This window comes from Motacilla alba, chromosome 3, assembly GCF_015832195.1.
Source record: "Motacilla alba alba isolate MOTALB_02 chromosome 3, Motacilla_alba_V1.0_pri, whole genome shotgun sequence".
Taxonomy (NCBI): domain Eukaryota; kingdom Metazoa; phylum Chordata; class Aves; order Passeriformes; family Motacillidae; genus Motacilla; species Motacilla alba.
Genome location: NC_052018.1, coordinates 66,998,997 through 67,020,260, shown reverse-complemented (window position 1 = coordinate 67,020,260; position 21,264 = coordinate 66,998,997). Strand labels below are relative to the sequence as shown.

At 41.1% G+C, this 21,264-nt stretch overlaps 1 protein-coding gene across 1 annotated transcript in view; it reads right to left on the bottom strand.

Moving 5' to 3' along the window:
• Positions 1–21,264, bottom strand: part of UST (uronyl 2-sulfotransferase) — a 152,020-nt gene that overhangs the window by 9,905 nt on the left and 120,851 nt on the right. The gene's annotated exons all lie outside the window — the stretch shown is intronic.

Here is a 21,264-nt window from a genome sequence, read left to right as displayed (position 1 = left end):
CCTCCTGTACCACACACTGCCTCTGATGTCTGTCCTCAGCCTGGAAATGTGTTGTATCTCACACAAGATCAGATAACAAATCTTAGCAGGATCTTCTAAGAGACTCCTTTATTTGGTGCATTTTAATGTTGCATTCCCAGTTCAGGTAGGTTAACACAGAAGAAAAAGAAAAGTTGAAAAATAACCCACACTGGTAGAATGAACAGGCAGATTCTTATGAGAATGTGGTTAGGTACTTTTATAGCCATTAAGCAACTTTTAAGTTGAACTAGACAGAGTTAGAGGTGCCAAAACCAAAGTCATTTGCAGAGGAAATGCCAGGATTGTCTAGTTTGAGTCGCCGAAAGAACTGCTATGGTTGCAGCTCATACACTGCAATTTCTAACGTATCTTTTACAGCTGTTTAAGAGTTATTGAATGAATCCAGACAAATCTGGATCTGACAAAACCACAATTTAAAAATAGGTTCTTACAGATGGCTTGTGAACAGTGCTGCATAGTAGGTTAATCAGATACTAACGTTATCACGTTTTTGCAGACAGGAGAGAGTTGCAATGACCGAGACAAATTTCAGCAGTGCTTATGAGCAGGAAAAGCTTCACCACAGCTATGTAACGCAGAAAGCCTGCAGAAATACAGCCCAGCACTTGAGATTCTAGAGCAGGCACCTTTGTGCTTCGAGTCATGGTAGGCTGCTATCTGTGATTTTTGTCCACAGAAAGGAAATGATGAAGAGGCGTGCTGTGCAAGCTAAGATGTCCAAGAGGGATGGAGAGAGGTGAGGGTATCTTTATTTCCATATATAGTATTGGTAAGTAAAACACTGGCATATAGCTTGCAGTTTTGTAACCACATCCTAAATCAGGAAGAGTATGAAAACAGCCTCAGAATGAACACTGGGGTTGAAAGGGACACTTTGGAGAAAGATGATAAATTTGCTTTGGTCAGCTTACCAAAAAAAGATGATTGAGAGGTGACTTGTTTACAGCATCTGCATATTTTCATGGTGAGAAAACTACGGGTACTGAAGGGTTGGAAGTAGGAACCAGACATATGCAGACTGGAAGTACAGCACTGCCTTCTTGAAGTGGTGAAGGTGATTAATTGTTAGTACGAAATGAACACACTTGATTGGCTATCACTTGATAATTCTGCATCAGTGATGGATAAATTAATGAACTCCAGATACTGGTCCCTCTGCAGAAGAGAGACTGTGTGGCCTGCAGCACACAGGAAGCCAAGCTCAATGACCCAATGATCCATTTAAGTCTTTCACAGATTCAAATTTCAAACATTTTGCTTGCGTCAGCTTCCAAGTGAGAAGCACCACATGCAAAAGCCTTTTTGTCACTGCATTTCAGATACCTCAGTGTGAGTGTCTTTTTTGGCAGATGTCTGAACACCCAATTTGCTATGTTTTTCACTTCTTGACTGTTCAAACCTAGTGGTCACCACCCTGTAGTATCAGGCCTTGCAGGAATGGGAAATAATCCTATATGTTTTCAAAAAAATCTCGAGACTATAGCCCTAAAAATTCTTAATTCTAAATGCAGCCTCTTATACTCTTAGCCTCTTAGACTTAAGCCTAAGTCTTCCAAGAGCATACATATCACTGCTTATTTCTTTATATAACTACTGAAATGAAAATGAATGCAAAAATGCTAACTAGGATACAAGTAATATCCAGTAACAAAACTTATGCCCTGCCAAGGCAAAATCACAACTGATAGGAGATACAGGACTGGGAAGATGGATGTTACAGTATGAAGGCTATTAAAATGGGGAAAAAAAGGTGCTCTTGGTTCTTTTCTCTCTTGTGAGAAAGTTGCCAGTTACAAGAAGATTTTCATCCCAACCATGTCTCCACACACACAACTGAAAGCCCCAAAATGGTTTTGTTTCTTATTATTTCAAGTTACAGGCGATCAAGAGAAAATTGTCTCTTTTGCCCTTAGGTTCTTTTGTGTATAATGAGTGACTGAAGGCAGCCAGGGGCCGAGGCACTGCTGAAGAAGGAAGAATGCTACCAGAGCAGAAACAACACACTGTTCCTTTCAAGTTCACCCCCTCCTGGCCCACATCCCGACTGCCTTGGCTAGCTGCCAGGAGATCGGGACAAAGGCTTCCTCCTCTGGCCAAAACCGAGGAAAAGGGTCTGTTGTTTAACACAGGCAGACTTGTTTCAGCAAGAGAAAAAAAATAAAAAGAAGGGGAATTATATTAACTAGAAGCCCTGAGAGAGGAGAGTAATCTCATAGTGTGGCTAATGCAATTCTCACCCTGTGCTTTTCCTGGAGAGGGAACATCTTGATTTTCTACTGTTCAGACTAGGAGGCAAAGTATAATGTTCCGACAGGGCTAAGCCCTAAGGCTGCCAGGGTCTTCATGTCCCCTGAGGTCACTATGAACCAGAAACAAGAACCCATCTTTCCTCCTTCCAGGAAGCTCCAAGCAACCCACTCTGCCCTCCATGCCTGCACTATTAAGCTCAGATGAAGGGCAAAGTGCCCTCACTCACAAAAGACAGTAATTCCTACGCACCTAGGAGACCTCCAAGAGTCTGACAGAAAGATAAACCAAACATTTAGCTATCTCAGGACTTCACGGCAACCAAAACTCCTGCTGGATTTCCACAAATGCAACCCGAGTCAAGGTGAATTCATGCTTGGGTTTTTCACTGCCTGTGTTACAGAGCCCTCAGCCATGTCTGCAGTGAGGAACCTGGGACACTTGGGATTTGCTAGGATTTGAGAGTTTGTGTCTCTCCTGGAAATCTTGGAGGCAGATGATGCTGCAGAAGTTACAGAGATACACTGGCTCTTTATGCCAACCTCAGCACTTCTTTAGCAGCGCAGCAACAGGTGAGGGATGAGGGCTTGAGAAAGGCAGAAGAAATTTCCTAGGTCTGGTATGACCTGCTTGGTCCCAAGCACCAAAGCACTCCCTCAGAGGCTGTATCACAGGATGTAGTGTCTCAGCGACCTGTGACAGGAGACTTCCCCTGGCAATTCCTTATATGCATGAGAGCTTTTGGAAGCAGGCCCCAGTTCAAGGATAAATATGATTTTAATCTGTTTGGGTTAATATAAATGAATACAAAACATTTTTAGGTGCTTAGAAGCTGTCCAAACACCATCAAGATTTACACATGCATGTACTTGCTCTATATTCCAAGCAATATATTTTCTTCCAGAAGGAGTGTGGAAACAGCAGTTCTGACATACTTACAAGACTAAGATCTTGGAAGATAAAGGCTTACCTATGCACTCCATGCATCTGTACCAGCCAGTAGCAAAGACAGCTGCCTCTGTAGTAACTCTCACGTGTCTTGTGGCACCGACACGATCAGCTCCACTATGCCTTTACCATTCTTGCTTGTGCGTCAGCACCAAAAACAATCCATTGAGGGAACAGGGCTTGCTCAATGACCTTTTTTAATTCAACTCCTATTTAAAATTAATGTACAGACAGGGAAGAGATACACGGGCACATCATTTTGCCATCTATCACCTTGTTTACAGGAAGTATATTCTCAGTAGCCTTAACTCTATTGCTTGTTAAAGGACTTAGCTTCACACTCTGAAAGCACACATGAATCAGAATGAGAGACTTATGGGGTATGAAAAGCCATTGCTCCTGCACTTAATCCTGTAAATTGTCTTATGTCTGCAGTATTTCAACCAGTAGTTTCATGCCAGTGTTAGAGAGACTGGCTAGTATCAAAGTTTCCAGGATAGTCTGCACATGAGTTTAATGACAATACTAGACCTGGCATAATGACTACTATGCTTCAAAGTTATACTGCACAAACCTTTCCCTTGTGATTAACAAAAGAGGAGATAAAATGATCTGCTGTCTTTTTCCATTTCAGTATTTACAGGAACTCGTAAATGTTAACACCTCTGAATAAGAATAAAATGAGACAGAAACCAGGCAATGTGACAGCAATTAGAAAAAGCTCTACAAGATAGATCAATTTTGGGAGGGAATGAGGTTACTAAAAGGAACACTATGCGTGCAACAACCTAGGCTTTTGTTGAAGAACACTGCAATTTTCTACAATGCAATCTTCAGGAGTGGTGGAATAAAGACATTCAGTGTTACTCACAAGACATGCAATATTACAAGTTATATCAAGATAAAGAGAGAAACCTGTTGAAGCAGGCTGGACATAGTCAGCAATCAAGCACCATGTGGCCATTTGCTCTCTCCTGCTGCTCCCACAGAGGGAGGATGGAGAGAACAGGAAGAACAAGAGCAAGAAAACTCGTGGGTAGAGATAAGAACAGTTTAATCTGGAGGAGGGAGGGAGGGAGGGATGCAAATGACATCCCTTCCCCATTCCCCAGTCAGTGCATAAGCAATGGCCATCCCAGAAGCCAAAGATCCCACTCCTTCCTCCACCTCTACTTTTATTGATTACTGAACATGTTTTTATATAGTATGAACTATCTCTTTGATCAATCTGGTCAGTTTTCCTGGCTGTGTCCTCTCCCAACCTCTTGCCCATCCCCAGCCTACTGACCAAAGGGCAAAGTGACAGGAAGAAAAGGCATTGATGCTGTGTGAATTCTATAAGTAAATTTAACTAATCTGATAACATAACACAACACAAAAAATACTATTAAGAACTAAAAGTCAATATTTCAGTGCCCAATTTCAACACCTATTCCTCTAAACAACAAATCTGAGCCTGAATCGACAAAATCCTATTCAATTTTCTAAGCTTACTAGAAGAATATTATTTTTCAATACATAATATTTTAATGAAGTTCTGTGGAAAACATAATGAAAAATTTATCTGAGAGAGTAGTACATTCAGAGTTTTCACAGTAAGAAATACAATGAAAAAATAAACAATCAAGCCAACTTTAGAAAGGCCTGTCCAAAAAAATAAAAAATTCACCTCTAGCTCAGTGTACATTTATGTAGAAGGGACATTGACCATGTTGATGTGTATATGCATTTACATGTAACCACAGAGCTCTGAGACACGTTTTCACCCAGGCTTGGTGCTCAGTGGGTGAGCAATGCACACAATTAGGTTTTGTTTGTCTTAGAATCATATAATCATTAAGGTTGGAAAAGATCTCCCAGTTCACTGAGCTCAACCTTTGACAGAACACACCATGTCAACTAAATCATAGCACTAATTTCCACATTCAGTCTTTCCTTGAACACTTCCAGGGATGGTGACTCTACCACTTCCCTGGGAAGTTTCTTCCAATGCTCAAATGCCCTCTCAGTGAAAAACATTTTCCTGATATCACACCTGAATTGTCCCTGGCACAACTTAAGGCCATTTCCTCTTGGGCTGCTGCTGGTTCCCTGGCAGAAGAGACTGACCTGGCTACAGACTCCTTCCAGGTAGTTGTAGAGAGTGGCAAGGTCTCCCCTGAGCCTTCTTTTCTCCAGCTTAAACAAGCCCAGCTCCCTCAGCTGCTCCTCATACGACTTCCCCTGTAAACCTTTGACCAGCTCTGTTGCTCTCCTCTGGACACCCTCCAGCACCTCAATGTCTTTCTTGCAATGAGGAGCCCAGAACTGGACACAGCACTCAAGGTGTGGCCTCACCAGCACCAAGTACATGGGGACAGTCACTGCCCTGGTCCTGCTGGCCACGCTGTGTCTGATACAGGCCGGGATGTCTTTGGCCTCCTTGCCCACCTGGGCACACACTGGCTCATGTTAAGCCAGCTGTCGACAGCACTCTCAGACCCTTCTCCACTGGGCCACTTTCCAGACAAAAAAATCTATTGGGGAGGTTGTCCTCTGCAACAGAGTGTGCAGCTTTGGGAGGGACACACATGGAGCTATTGCAGGAGGAAGGGTACAACCAGCCTAACCAGTCAAAACAGCAGAATCAACCCTGGCAGTCAAGGGGGGGGGACAGATGCTGCAGCTAGATTGCCTTCACATCCAGCCTTAGTGCTGAGTGGCCAGGTCCTAGAACCCAATTCAATGCCTGGATAGGGCCAAGTTTATCAGTAAACCCATAGGTGCTGGGAGTATGAAATTGTGACTCTGAGCTCTTTAAAAACGCATCCTCACAGGCTACTCTAGTACATCCAGTGACTGTGGTCATCAGCTTCTAAATGAACAAAGTAACCTGGGCACATCACATTCAGCTGAAACTTCATCCATCTGCTTGCCATAGTGGCTGACAGCATTTCTGGCACATTCCCAGAGCATTTAATTTTATTAAGTACATTTACTGAAGAAACAAAAACCCTTAAACTGAGTAAATATAGAGTCCTCATAAATATAACTAGGTTTTTTTTATTTTGTTTGAATAACAGTGGGAAATGAAAAACTGCAAGGCTAAAGGAAGTGAAGAGGCTATTTATGTAGCATGGGAAAAATTAAACTGAGATTCAACACTTTAAAGTGGGTGACATTTGTTTATCAAAATACTTTTGTTGTATCTTTTGCTTTTTGTCTCTTCCTGCTAAGACTCAGAAACAGGAATGCAGTGCTAGATTCAGCCTTTGATTTTAGCAGCAATCTTAGCAAGTTCTGCCATTATTTCAAAAGCAAAATACTGGTATGGCAGTGCCAATTGCTAATAAAATATACTAACGTGTCATGTGCCATTTCTTCACTAAATTACTTGCACATGTGTATACAGTATGAAAAGATGTGTGGGATGAGGAGCTTTTCCCTTTTTGCATATGAGATACAAAGTGGCTAAGTGCTTAACTTTTTGTTACTTTTGAAGGAGTGGGATGCACACCAAGATGTGGTCTGAAAGGGTAACTGAAGCAGTCTGTGAATTGAGTAGATCAATTAAGCAGGAAAAGCAATCAAACCATTGATTTCTACAAGTAGCTTGCAAAAACATGCACCAAGGAAAATAATTTTCAATGATTCAAAGCAGAACCTTTGACTAAGTGGCATGTCTGCCCTTAAACTAGGCTAAAAAAGGTGTTCTGCAAATGCACAAAGAACTGGGGCCTCCCAGGGACCCAGTACCATATTCCACCAGCAGCAGAAGGCAGTGCCAAGTAAATTCTGAAATTTAATATGCAGACAGATATGCTTTGCAGTTTCACTGATCTTCTGTTAGTAAAAGCCCAAGATGAACTGGGCTGACATATTTGGTAAGCTGTAAAGTGTAAGACAACAAATTGAGTTTTCTTGCTATCAGCCACTTGCACTGGCATGCCTGCACCAAAAGGCAAAGCTGTACAACATGAAATTTGTTCTTGTTATTTTCCACTAATAAGAGCTAAAATCTGCTGACTATAAAAAGGGTTTACTGTTCTCCAGCAGCTGCTCTTGGTACATCTGAATAAATATATATGTGTATCAGGATGTGTGCATGTGTATGCCCACCATAATAATGTGTTTCTTTCAAGGGCTTAGAGCACTCATCTCACCCTTTTCATTATGCTGACTGGAAAGAACAATTTGCCATTTGCAAACAAAACAAAACAAAACAAAACAATCTTAACACAAGAAATTGTTTAATCGTGCTTAAAAAGAATACACACCCTCCATGCTTAGCATCTCACCTGGTCACTAGAGAAAATCAATGAATTGGCTTTGCACACAAAGCCATGAGCTAGACTAAGTACCTAAATTCCAGAAAGAATATGAACCCTTCAAAATGCTATTTGGTATCCAGGATTCCCAGCTGATGTCCTGACTGTAATAGCTTTTAATTGCCATCACAGACACACAAAATTTACCACTGAGTTTACCACTTACTGAATTAAATAAGAATGGAAACAGGATAAGAGTCTAGAGTGGAAAAAACCCCACACCTGAAATATCCACAAATCCTGACATATTAACTCTAAGGAAACCGTGGAAAGCATGTGATACTTCTGTGGTGCAACCAGACAAATATTAGTCTCTCTGAACCAGGATTCAGTGCAGAAAAACAGATAGAGAACTTCTCAAACACCAAAACATTAGCTGTGGGCAGTGAGTGGCCAGAGATGTAGCTAACCCAAAAATGTGCTGATCCAAAAATCTTGGAGAGAATATGGAGGAAGCAACTGGTGAAATTACCTCACTGCCAAATACCTGAACAGGATGGTTCAACCATCATCCCTCACCCCATGCTTCACTCTCTTCAAGACCCCTTCATAGTTTTACTGTCCAAAATCCTTCCCCAGGTTCCTATCTTCCTATCTCCTGCAGGTCATTCACTCTCTAGCAGCTGCTTTGGTCACCATGCAGGGGTTTCTTGAGACTTTACTGGAATAGACCTTCCTCTTCATTCACCTTCTTTGTTGTTGGTAAGGGAGTCCTGGGCTTCTGCTGTGTTTCTGTGCCCCACAGGGGAACTAAGGTTACAGACTTTGTTCCTGGAATCACTGCAGAGAAATAAAATGGGGTGCTAAAAAAACACCAAGTGAAGCCCACAAATAAGCCCCAAACAATTCCAAAAAAACTTAGATCAGATAGCACTCAATGATGCACAGATATGTCTATTGGATAGGCAAGGAAAGCACTAAGAAGGATGACAAACTTTGGTTTTGTATGCATACTTCGTCCTTGCTTCTACTACTGCACGTCAACTCCTAGCCAGCATCCCTGCCTACCCTCCTGTGTACCAGTATACAACATGAGTCAGGAGTACTCCTGCTTGTCAACTCCAGACAGCCACTCAGGGCACCAAACAACCCCCAGAGAGAGAAACAGACATTTACCTCTCTTCACTGGTCATGCAGAGAGCTCAGTTTCCCCAATACATAATTTGAGTACTGACATTAAATAACGTCAATACCCAGTGAAGTAAGGAAGGCTTGTCAGCTGTCTGAAGACCCTTCAAGGGTGAGTCATGGCTACTGCGAAATTGGCAGAGCACTCATGGAGCAGTAGAGAGTGGAAGACAAAAGGTAAAAATAAGACTTCAATGCCCAGAAAATATTTAGTGGTATTTAGGATAAAACAGAGTTTTTGGTGAATATTTTCATTCAATGTTTTAAATAAATTTGCTTTGGCCATGCTGTCACTTCTGTCATGTCCAATTTCCACTAGCTTTTGGAAGATGTATATTATATATCAATCACCCATTAATTCCACACTCTCATTTTATGTAACAGAAAAAGCATGTGCTCGTGCCCAAGCAGAAAATCTCCAAACTTGGTAACATCCTAAAAGCCACAGGAGCACAGCTCTGCAAAGCACCGCAGACTCTGGCTGACTGTGCACACCCATGGCTCCTGCATGCACCAAACTCTGCTGCAGCAACACCTGTGTGCTCCCTGCCTTCGCTCCACATAGGCCCAACACAACCACTGGGCTCTCCCAGTGATTTGTGCTGCACTTCCTTCTAGTGAGAAAGAAGCAAAACCTGAAAGAGCCCACCCCTTCTGTTCCCTTTTCTTTGCTAGATCCAGCAGTACTCTTTATCAGTCTCTTTTCCCCCTCCCACTCCACAAATACTAAGAAATAAAATAATGTAGGTGATGGTTTGGAAATGATTCGAAGCAGTCACGAAGCAGGAGAAGCAGAGACAAGACAAGCACACGGTTTTTGTTCTAAAACAAAAATGCATCTGCATGCTCTGTTACACTGAAGATGTGATACCCATAATGACTTACAGGTACACAAGTACCCCAAGAACAGCAATACATCACACAGAAACACCACTTCACAGGCTCTTCAAAATGCAGTTGAAGGGAACAAAATGGAAGAAGACAAACCTCATTTAAAACCTGCATTACACAAAAGGTATTAAATAGAATCATATTGCAAAAGGCACAACAATAAGCTATATTATTTTATCATCAATCTGTCAGAACACAAGAAATTAGGTTTTTTCCTATGCTGGATGGATAGAGCTGAATAATCCCACAATTACAGGGAAGCTAGCCCAGAAAAAACAACCACGAGGAAAGCAAACTGTGAGGAGAGTATTTCAGGGCCTGAGAACAGAGTAGGAGTGCTTGTGTGGGCAGACAACAGATGCTGCTCCAGCAAACAGCAGAGCAGGGAGGGATGAGTAAATTCTGGCATTTACTTGCTGTTTTAAGTTAAGCAATTGGAGGAAGATAGCAATTTAAGATGCGGCCTCCTGGATAGCTTTTGTATTTCTCCTGAGTCTCCAATTATTATATTTTTCTCTCTCTTCAATATCCTCATTTCCCCTGAGTATGCACTGACCAGCAACTTGCATTCTCTAGAAATCCTCCCACTAGCTATCTGGAAAGAAATTTATGCTAGAGGGCATAACCCTCTTCTGACATGTAGATGCCTTTAAAACCACAAGTCATTTTCAGAAAGCAAATTGCACAGCGATGCATAAAGAATTCCTCCAAGACCCATTTTGGAGGCAAGTGAATTCAGCCAACTCACAAACATCAGCAGTAATTTCAATTCAGTAAGCACGACTGGTATTCTCAAAACCTTCACCCAAACCACACAACCTCCTTGCACGTGCCCTTCATCTAAAAATATTTTTTTCTTGTTCTGTTTTTGTGCTCACTTTTTGCCCTCGGCCTTTATGATAAAATTTTTCTGGGTGAGCCCTGGAGAACTGAGCAGACCAAACACTAATTCTCATATGGAATTTATTTAGAGGGGAAGAAAAAAATCCCTTAAGTTGACTAGTTACGTTATTTTGAACTGGTTTTATATTTTATGCGCACATAGCGGAGTTGGAATTTCAGGGCTGGCTTTTGTTTGCATTCATCATGAAACATTTGTTATATGAGCTGCTGCTACTGCTACCAAAACAGCTGCTGCTCACTGCTAGAAAACCAGAGGCCAACTCAACAGTTTCTTTCTTTCTCTGGTGAGTCTAGCTGGAAAATGAGGCCTGGTGTGTCTGCAGAAAATTACCTTTCTTTGGCTTCGCTGTCATCCTTGCCACCTTCGGCTTACCCAGAATGCAAACTTGAAAGAGAACGGATAAATCAGAACAAGAGCAGGCACGTTCTGATGCTCCTGAATCACCTACCATTAAACACAAATCAGAACTGCAGCTGTGTGAACTCCCTGCTTTGCAGCTAGGGCAGCACCTCCAATGTGAATGCCTTTCTTTCAGCTGCTCTTGCAATTCAGCCAGGATTTAACCCTTCTGTCCTGCATCATCATTTTCTGCCATCTGGAAAAATTGAGTCATGACTTGATCTAGCTTCACATAAAAAAATTCTTCTGTAGGTGACTGCTTCCCTGTGCAGAGAAAAATACCCACCCATCTGATAATCTGTGCCTTTCCTACCAAGTTCCACATGGATCAGGACTCAGAGCATCTGAGGACTGCAGCTCTGAGTGCCGAGGACAGACCTCAGCTGCACTGCAACGAGCTGAATTTTAATGCTTGGCTTTGTTATGATTAGTAAACCACTTCAGTGTTGTTTTTGTTGCTCCCTGGTAACATCCTATCAGCATTGACCCCTCTTACCTCAGACACAGCTTTTTAAGAGAACATTTGTCCCAGGCTGGAGCACAGTCCCTGCAAGACTTCTCTGTTTTTTTAAAGTAAGGGAGCACTACCAAACAATGAATGCCTCCTCTTTCACCAGCTTTATCCTGCAGGAGACCACTCTTTCTCCTGTCCTAACACCAAATTTTCTTAAAGAGCTTTTGGACAGAGATCTTGCTGAAAAGGACACCATCTCATATCCCTGTGCTTGCTGAGTCGTTAAAGATCTTGAAAACCCCATGCTGACTTTTCTCAACTGTCTATTAATCACATCCTCCATTACAGTTCCTCCCAGTATGTCAATTTGATTCTTTCCTCTGTTGGTGTCTAGGTGACAATTGCAGCCCTCTAAAAGCTTGAGCGTGATCTTACCTATTCTTCCAAAATAGGTGCTGATTGAATCAGGGACACACCACAGAGCTGGCAATTTCAGTCTCAAAGAAATCCTTGGTGAATACTTGCTCTCACAGCAGCACCCCTAACATTGCCACAGAGTAAAGACAGCTGGGGAGTAAAAAAATGCCACACCCTAACCTGTATTACAGATGGCACCTGCAAGTAACTGAAAAGATGTTCCAACAGAGTGCAAATAGTACAACTCAAAAGGTAAGATTTATAAAGTGCAGTATCAATGGTGCAAATGTTGGAGACAGACAGAGAAAACTGGAGAGAAGACAATAATAAAAGAACAGAAGGGAATGGGAATGCAGTTTGGAAGGAGAGGAAACTGGGAAGATGAGCCTAGGGAGAAACAGAGGGGAGGATGCTCTTTCATGCCACATTTGAAAATTTGTGCTTCAACTCCAAGAACAGATAAAAAGAAGAAATCCAGAATCTTCACAGCTGTATTTAGTAAACCCCTCTTTTCTTGCTACAGCTTCTAGAAGAACAAGTTTTCAAGAGGGACAGATCAAAAAGGCTGGGAAATTCCAACAAGGAAAGGAAGTAAGAAACATAACTCTAAGAAAGTCTTTTGGCAGAGCAAGGGGTCAGCTCTCCAGCACCATAAACTGCCTTCAGGGCAGGTAAAGCAAAGGGGTTCACAGGAAGGAGCACAGGCACGGCGTGAAGCTGTGTTCAAGTGAGGAGTGATGGCTGGGAGACACAGCAGCTGAGAGCTACTCTGCTAACATATTTACTCCATTTTAATTTTTACAATTTTCTCATCAAGGGCTGACCCTTGCACTTTGCTGAAATTCGTGTTACTAGTTCTTTCCCTTCTTTTCTAATAGTAGCAACAGTGTCCTTAAGATGATTTTAGAGCACAATACACTGTGTCCTCTGGGAGCAAGTGGTCCCTTTACAGATGTACCCTGGGGATGTCTCTTCCCTAAGACTGTCTCCCTGCCCTTCTCCCAGCTGCCCACTGTTTCTCCCTCCCTGACTCTCTTCTCAGCCACCTATCCCTGATGTAGGTGGAAAAAACCCTTTTGGTGTTAGCTTTAATGCCTTTTGCAAGTTGCATGCCAGGAAGTGCCTTGCTATAATTTCACACCTAACTTGTCAGAATTTATGCTCTCTCATGTTTTCCTAATCTTAATTATTACAACATTTTAATTACTATAGCAGCTGATTTGCATCACTGTAAAAACCTGATATTAAATTGCAACATTTATGTAAAAATCTAAGAAACTCCTAAGGGATGGCTCCTTGTCCCTGCTGTACAAAAATCACAGGTGAAAGTGTTTTAACAACTAAATTTCTTTTCTATAGCTACGCTATCTTTAATGTTTTCCAAAACATTTCTGAGCCATCAAAGATACTGGCTCACAGTAGTTGCATTGCTCTTGCAAGATGCCTTGGGAGTAAGAATAATCAATTTAACCTGCAGCCCATTCTGCCACTGATACAGTGATTTAGTCTGAGAAAAAAAGTACAATAACTTTATTTGAAGACTTAAAATAAGATGATGCTCTTAAAAGCTAAGTGAATAGTCAGCTCTGTGATCTGCTTCATATTGCTCCTGTGTCTTCAACACAAAATATGCTTTGTTTTCAATTAAGAGGTGTTTCTCCCCAAACACCGTCCCTGAAAACATACTGTGGGATACACTGATTATGGAGCTAAATTCTCAGTAGTTTTGGTCCTTTATTAATAAAAGTTTTTTATATTCCAGCCTCAGCCACCTTGTGCAGCTTGCTTGTTTCCATGTAGGTGAAATGAAGACCTGTTCACCTGGGAACAGAAGCAGGTCTATTAACTAGGATTTAATGGCTCCTTCTCTTTGCCTTGTGTTGCCTGGGCAGAGGGCAAAGTTGTCAAAGAAATAATCTGCATAATCTGTTACTGCCGTAATTTTTGTTTAAATGCTATTTTTAAAGCAGAAGCAGTAAGGGAGGTTTAGCTGAAATGCTACTGATTAAAATAGCATTATGATTTTATTTACTAAGTTACTCAAGAAGGAATGAACTGTCGTTGCAGGCTTTAACTGCCTGTCATTAAAATGTTTGTGGCATATTGTCATCAGTAACCCTGGATTATTTATGAGATATCACTAATGCTGTATCCGAATGCAGATTTCCTTCTGTGCTGGAGCTTTAACAAAGCTGGCTATCCATGGGTTTTCCATTTTGTGACACTAGGAACAGGAAATATTCAAAAGATGCATTGGGGAATCAACCTCAGATGAGCAGCAGGAGCACACTTATAAACATCTTTAGTGACTGATATGCTCATTAAATAAACATGACTGTTGCTTGGAAGATATCAGCACCAAACCTTCAAAATAATCTCCTGACACACACACAGAAAAAAAAATACATGGATTCTTGATGTGTGAGCTATAAGGGCTTGTTTGATTGGTCCCTTGGGATTTAGAACATAAATAATTTTTGTTTTTACCACAACACAGTATGAAATTACATCTTTGAGGGTTTAATCCAAAACCACACAGCCCATCGATAGATGTGATGAAAGGAAACTGAATGCAAGTGACACGAATGGGTTGGGATGAAATGCAAAATCTGTAGGCTGAAGTCTTGGAATTGCACTAAAAGACAAAGATGATGCATTAGGTGGTCTCAGTCTTCATACAGACATAGAGAAACTTTAGAGAGGGGAAACTCTGTTAATGATAAAGAGGTTCAGATGAGCATGCAAAAAAGTAAAATTTGTTTGGCTTCAGGTAAAGACCCTGCCATTTGTCAGGAAACAGAAATATGAAAAAGGTGGAGAAGAGGAATAGGAAAAAGGTAGCAGACTGCAGAGCACAAGCTGGGTATAGGCATGCATTATAGCTCACAGAAAGGGAACATTAAGTAATTCTACAAAACACACTCAGCCTATCTCTACAATACATTGCTGTTTGTCAGAGCCAGTCTATGAGCTCATGTGTCCAGAAACTGTACTAGAAGAGGAACATTAGATCCAGGTTTTCAAACATGGGATGGGAACATGGACTTAACCTTCCAGTACAACTGATTCTGAGCAGAGCCTTTACAAATTCAACACCCATGAAAATCCAAGCCTAAAATAAGGATTTAAAAATCAGTACTGTAATTAGCAAGAAGAGAAACTATATCCTTCTTTGCCATAATCAGTGGTGAGATCTGGAAGGCAGCTAACATCCTTGAATGCCAGAAGTGCTGGGAAAGGGAACTATGGATCAACAGTAGCCTCATTCCTCATTTCTCCAGTTCATGAATCATGCCCACAATCCTGGTCTGCCAATAGAAAATATGTAAATTTCTCACCTGATCTAAATGATTGTTGCTGGTGCCGCTGTATTTACCAAGTCAACCACTGCTCTTGACTCCAGGAGAAAGCAGAGCCATAGTGATGTGTTTGGCAAATGACACATAAATCCCACTTCCCTGCACTGTGGGCTCAGGGAGCAGATTCACCCAGACCGAGCGCCAACGTTGTGTCAGGCTGTCAGCTGCCTCACTTTTCATCTCAAAATGCCATTCATTTGGGACCACAAAATATATTTATAGGCAACTGCTCTGCTGCGTAACTCTGCACATATGAGCCAACTCAATCTAACAAGTACACGCTAACAAGGAATAGTAAATAGACAGGACCTTAGCCTGAATGTACACAAGCTCCATGTGGGTTGGAAAGCCGTACCAAACTCGCTTGCCACACTTTTACTCCTGATCACATTTTAGCAATGAGACTGATGCTATCTTGGATAAATCTTTTGGTGCCACAATTTTGGTTTTCATGCCACACACATATTGTCTGGAGTGGCTTCACCTTCCTCATCAGAACAAGAACTACAGCTGTTATAACCTGTAAAGCTTTGCTTCAGAACTCACCACAGAGAAGTTTTGCTTATGAGACAAACCTTCCAAAGACCTAGTGGCTCTTTTGAAAAACACAGTCATGAGAAAGCTCAGAAGTGCTCAAATCCTTCCAAGAGCTCCTATTCTTAAAACTGCTTAGCTTATTCACAAAAGGATTTCAAACCTCTGGAAGACAAAACAACATATTTTTCTTTTATGGGACTGAAAAAGAAAGGATACTTTCACTGACTATCCTTGCCACTCATTGGTGCATCCACTAACTTCAAGGCATCCTGGATCAGGCAGTCTGGTTTTTCCCTGCTCTCCAAACCTTGTATCTTCATGGCTGAAGAGCTAGATAATGTATCTACAGCTTTTGATAGTACCTTCAGTTTTATAAAACAAACCAAAGAACAGATTATTTGTGCAGAAAGTCCTAGATGCTATAGACCTAATAAAAAAAGAAATGTCCTCAGGGATATGCACTGTGACTCTTCCTCTTTCCCTGCCCGTCTTGCACACAGAGAACAGGGAATCTGTATTACAAGAAACAAAAGTACAATTAAACACTTTCCCTAGATCTTAAACAGCATGTTTTAGCATTCACGTTGTATTATAGCGTTCCTCTATGCAATATTGAAAGCTGAGACTTCAAAGGGGGCAGAAAAGAACGGTTTGCTCACACTTTCTATTTTGAGAACAGGATGCTGGGTGATGATAAAACGCCCCCCTGGTGGAATGCAAGCCCAGGTGGTGTGCTGCTGGCGCCGGGAGCGCCGCACAGGCGGGCGGATCGCTCCACCTGCTGGGCACGGCCGCTCTGCTCACACGCACTGCGCCCGGGAGCGCCAGGGTCACACACGGAGCGGCTTCCCAAGCCCAGCCTCATGTTTTGCCTCCACGTGAAATTTAGAATTTTCCTCTTCTGTAGAAAATTTTCACAGTCAGCGATTCCTGTTCTAACTATTACATAGGGAAAACACAAAGCTCTTCTTGAGTGCAAGGTGAAAGAAGAAAGCATATTTGGAGTCTCCAAAGCTTTTAAACATTTGAACGTGTTTGAAATTTCAGAAGTGATAAAAAAAACCCAACAAAAACCCACAAAAACCCTACCCAAAACCAAACTGAACAAAAAAATCTACCAAAAACCCCCTCAGTATTTAAATTAAAACAAATCCACGCTGATTTTATTCTCTCAACAAGAGTGCAGGGGCTTGTAGGAGAGAGAAGGATTGGGCACTTCAGCACAAGAGATGAGCAAGTGTATTCCCTTCCCATTTACCAGTCACAACCCTCTCCAGAAAGTACAGATCACAAGAAGCCAACAGAATAAGAAGCCTCATATAATTTGTCCTAATTTCTTCTTTCCTTTCATTTTGTGCTAAACAAAGGCAGAATATAAGATAAGACCACTATTTAAAGACACTGCACAAAAAGCACTGCCTCCTTCCACTAGAGTCCTATGATCATTTCTGGCTCAAAGTTTTTGCTCTTGGAGGTGGTGCCTGTAAACACATTCACCACAATTTCTCAGGGGGAAGAATCCCTTGCTCCTGAACTTTTCCAAATGCATAGCATCTGAATCATCTGAAGGCACATCCCATCTGCAGTGCTGGCCTGGCACAGGAGCGATCTTCAGCACAGCACAGACTGCTGAGCTTGATTTCACCCTTCTCCTAACTCCATCAAAAATGCTCTGCTTCTCAGGACCTCAGCTCTGCAATAAAGACAAATGGCAGCACCTCTCTCCTTAATGGGTTTAAAGAGAAGGGGAAACTTAGGAATTGAAAATGTCAAGACTGTTATCATTAACATTCACGAACATACTGGATTTAAAAAACAAGAGCGCTTATATTACTTGAGATAATATTACTACTACAGTTTAAGACATTCCCTGTAAATGCAATTCTTATGGGAATCACATATTTTTTTAATGCAATTTTCATTGCATTAACAAAAAAAATTACAGTTTACCAAAACAATATTTTTTTTTCAGCCGACAGTGTGAGTTATTTCATTGCACTCAAAAAAATTCACTGTCTGAAAAGCCTAAAGTCAGTCTCCTTGTTGTAGAGTAAGACCTATACATTCTCCACGCTAAATGCACCTTTCAGGAAACAAAAAGGTTTTTTTCCTGGTATTGGGAAGAAGTGTTTTTATAGGGCTTCTGGTGCCAAAGAAAATTTATGAACTCCTGAGGTGTGAGGATATGGCTCATTTCTGAGGTGATAAAAGAAGATTTTATTGCCTATTGTTTTACACTGGATGCTGTTACCTTTTACCCCATGCCACAGAAATTGATAAGACAAAAGAAAACTCTGTTTTGCTGAGTGTAGTATGTATTTTTTGTCTCTTGAAAACACCAAAGATGTGAAACCCACATGCACCCATCTCAAAATAAAATGTGTAAATATTCTCAGTGTTCTAGCTACCAGCCAGGTTAGAAGTGAACTACAGCCAGCAGAAATGAACAGGACTGATCAATTCTTTTTTTCCTTTAGCCCCTGAGAGTGAGGAAAGATTTTACATGTCAAGTTTTGTTATAACTCTTTCAGGCCTTTCAAAGAGTTAAAGAATACTTTCCAATTTTGCAATAAATATATTCTACGGCTCTGCAATGGATCTTACCTGCTTCAATGCTGGTGAAAAAAAGACTAAATTTTGAGCAAATTTTACTGTGTTAGCACAGAAAGCTATTAAACACAAATATATATTTTTAAAATTTATTCTACCCATCTATTCATTTATCTATTGATTTCACAATCTGCCTGCTGCCCCCATTCCTGCCCTTTCAATCTCTTGTCAAAGCCAGTTTTGGCTGCCAAGACAAGTTTGTAACTTTGGACAAGATAGGCATCAAAAAAGAGTCCTTTTGCAATTCTTGACTTGGTATTAACATTAAGATAATGCTTAATTTCAAGAAGAGAGTGGAGGCGGAAAAACAGGCAGCCCACAGCTTTAAAGTACTGTACAGGACAAAACCAGATTGGTTCCAATGAAAAGTTTAGCACCACAAAGAGCTTTCACATTTTGTTACACGTGGTTATAAAACATACAAGTCAAAATATTTGGCATATGGAATAGCTGAACGCAACATTTTTGTTAATGCAGTGAAGGAAGTTATCTTCCCAGTTATCCTCCTCTGGCATTAAAATTTTCTGTCATGCTGAACTGCCAAGTTTTTTTAACATTTTACCTTCACAGTTTCCTTCTGCCAGCTTATATCAGACAAATCATTAGCATCAACAAGAAAAGCACTGAATTCATACTGCTTTAAGCAGTGTCATCAGGTATACAGATAGACAGTAATTCTCTGATGAAAATGTCACACTATCTTATCATAGAGCCACAGTTTAAATGATCTGCTTGAGCAGATGAGCAGCAGAAAAATATTTTTGAAGGTAAAACAATCACAGAGAATCCTAAGAGAACACTGAGCAAGAGTTTCTTGACAAATGTTATCATTGTGCTTCAGATGAGAAATTTTACTACAGGCACAAAAGAAACAGAGAGCTTTGAATATGGCCTGCATAGTTCAAAGGAACAGAGATGAGAAAAAGTTTCTAGATTTCCTGATTTCTGTATTATCGACCTATGCTGAAGGTTTCCAATACTAAGAAGTTTGCTTAGATGGGGCCTACAGTGATCTGGTGACAAACCAAAGCACCTGTAAGGAGCAAGGGGAGTCCCACCTTCAGGTAGAAGGGGTTTTAACTCACAGCTCCTGCAGATGTATCTTATAGGCACATGTGATTTTATGTGTTTGATAACATCAGGCATTTTGCTTCCTATAGCAGGAAGGTGCTTTTAATACAGTTTAGATTATGATGTTGGTGGGACAGCAATTGCCTGTTTCCTACTGTGATTTCTAATCTATGAAACCCACTAAAGCAACATGGGATTGAAAATGTCTTTCTTCAGCTACTTTTTGCTTCAAGGCAGCTCTACAAAACCTGTTTCTGAATTGCCTCCAATCCAGAACTGCTTGTTGCAGTGGACTCTGGTGCAGCTATCCACAGACCTGGAAGTGAATCACCTTTCTGTACACGTCCTTCTCTGTGTTTTCCTCATCTTGTTACATTCAGCTGACAAAAGATAAGTTCTAGAAAAACTCTCCTTCTTTATGTGGAAAGAGGAAAGAAAGACTGCCATAAGAAAATCTCAAGTGGAGCAGCAGGTCAGCAGACGATACTGTAAACTCTATAGATTTCATCTGCAAGTGTTAGTCGCAGCAAAAGGTCAGTTTTGGCCCAATTTATCTGCTGTTTTGTGGGACCACCACACAGCTGCACACAGCTGGCAGAACAGCATGTCTTCTTCCAAGCACTTCATCATGCAACAGCAGAGGGTGTTGCAGATCGGGTCTAAGATGCCCTGAGAAGAACAATGTAGGATTTCTTACACACTGCTTGAATATTTTTTATTTTTCTGGCTGATTCTGTTAAGGAGTTTCTTTTGTAAGTATTAGCACCAACTCGGAAAAAACCAGAAAATAATTATGATAGGAAAAAACCCTCAAATATTTGCATATATGAAAAGAGGAGGAGAGAGTTAACACAAGGAAACTGCTTTCTTACTAATATGCCCAGTTAATAAGTGAATGGGAAAGACAAAATAAAGGTTTGATCCACCTAGGGAATACTGACAGAAAGTGGTGAATCTTTAGATTCAAGACCCATTTTTCACATGAAATCCCAGAGGAAATCATTGTCCTGTAATAGGTAATCAAATTTCCTCCTGATACTGGAAAATACAAAGAGAGGAGAGAGATTACCCAACACTTAATGATTCTGGCAGATTGCTTATTTCCCACCTGACAATTTCTAGGGCACTCTGATGAAAAACAAAACGCTGTGTGCTGCTTATTAGCTTCCCACATTGTAAAAGAAATGAAAATATATGGTGCACAGAACAGATGAAAAAGTCATATAAACTCAAAGAAAACTCTCATGGCAGAAAGAGCATATCCTTCCACTGATCCCCCTGCCTTCCTTTTGTCTAACATCCCCATGGGGAAACCTTTGAGATCAAGTTGTGCAAACCTTAAGGATGACTTCCATGTACTACAAACATCATTATTTTAATTTTTTAATTTATAAACCCAAGGGAAATACCTGACCCCAAACTGGGCATTGCTCTTAGGTCAGTACAATACTCTCTTTATGTCTGGTACTAAGCAATACTGCTCTATGGCTGGACGTGGCATCACAAAGTTACACTCCCACCTTCCAAAGAGCTGCCTTAACTGCCTGCTTGCAAGCAGACAATGACCCCCTGCAAGCATGTTTAGAGAAGGAATGCCATACTTTCCGTGGTACCTGTATCACAGCTAAATACAGAATTTCCAAAGATGCATCCTAGAAGAAGGGTTTGATGAACAGTCACGCCTAAATCCCGGTTATGGACACAAACCCATAATTTCTCCAGAGTGATTGACTACTCTAATAGCTGGTCTCAGTCAGAAGCCAGCCATCAGTTGCATGCATTACAAACTAAATTTAATCTTTGTTCCATGTGCTTTGCATGTACAGCTTGGTACAAAACAATGTACTTTGTACAGCTTGGTACAAAACATATTCATGGCTGTAGGCATTTCACACTGACACAAACGCAACTGAGTCACAAAGGAAGAAGGGAAGTTTTACCCCTGCTTGG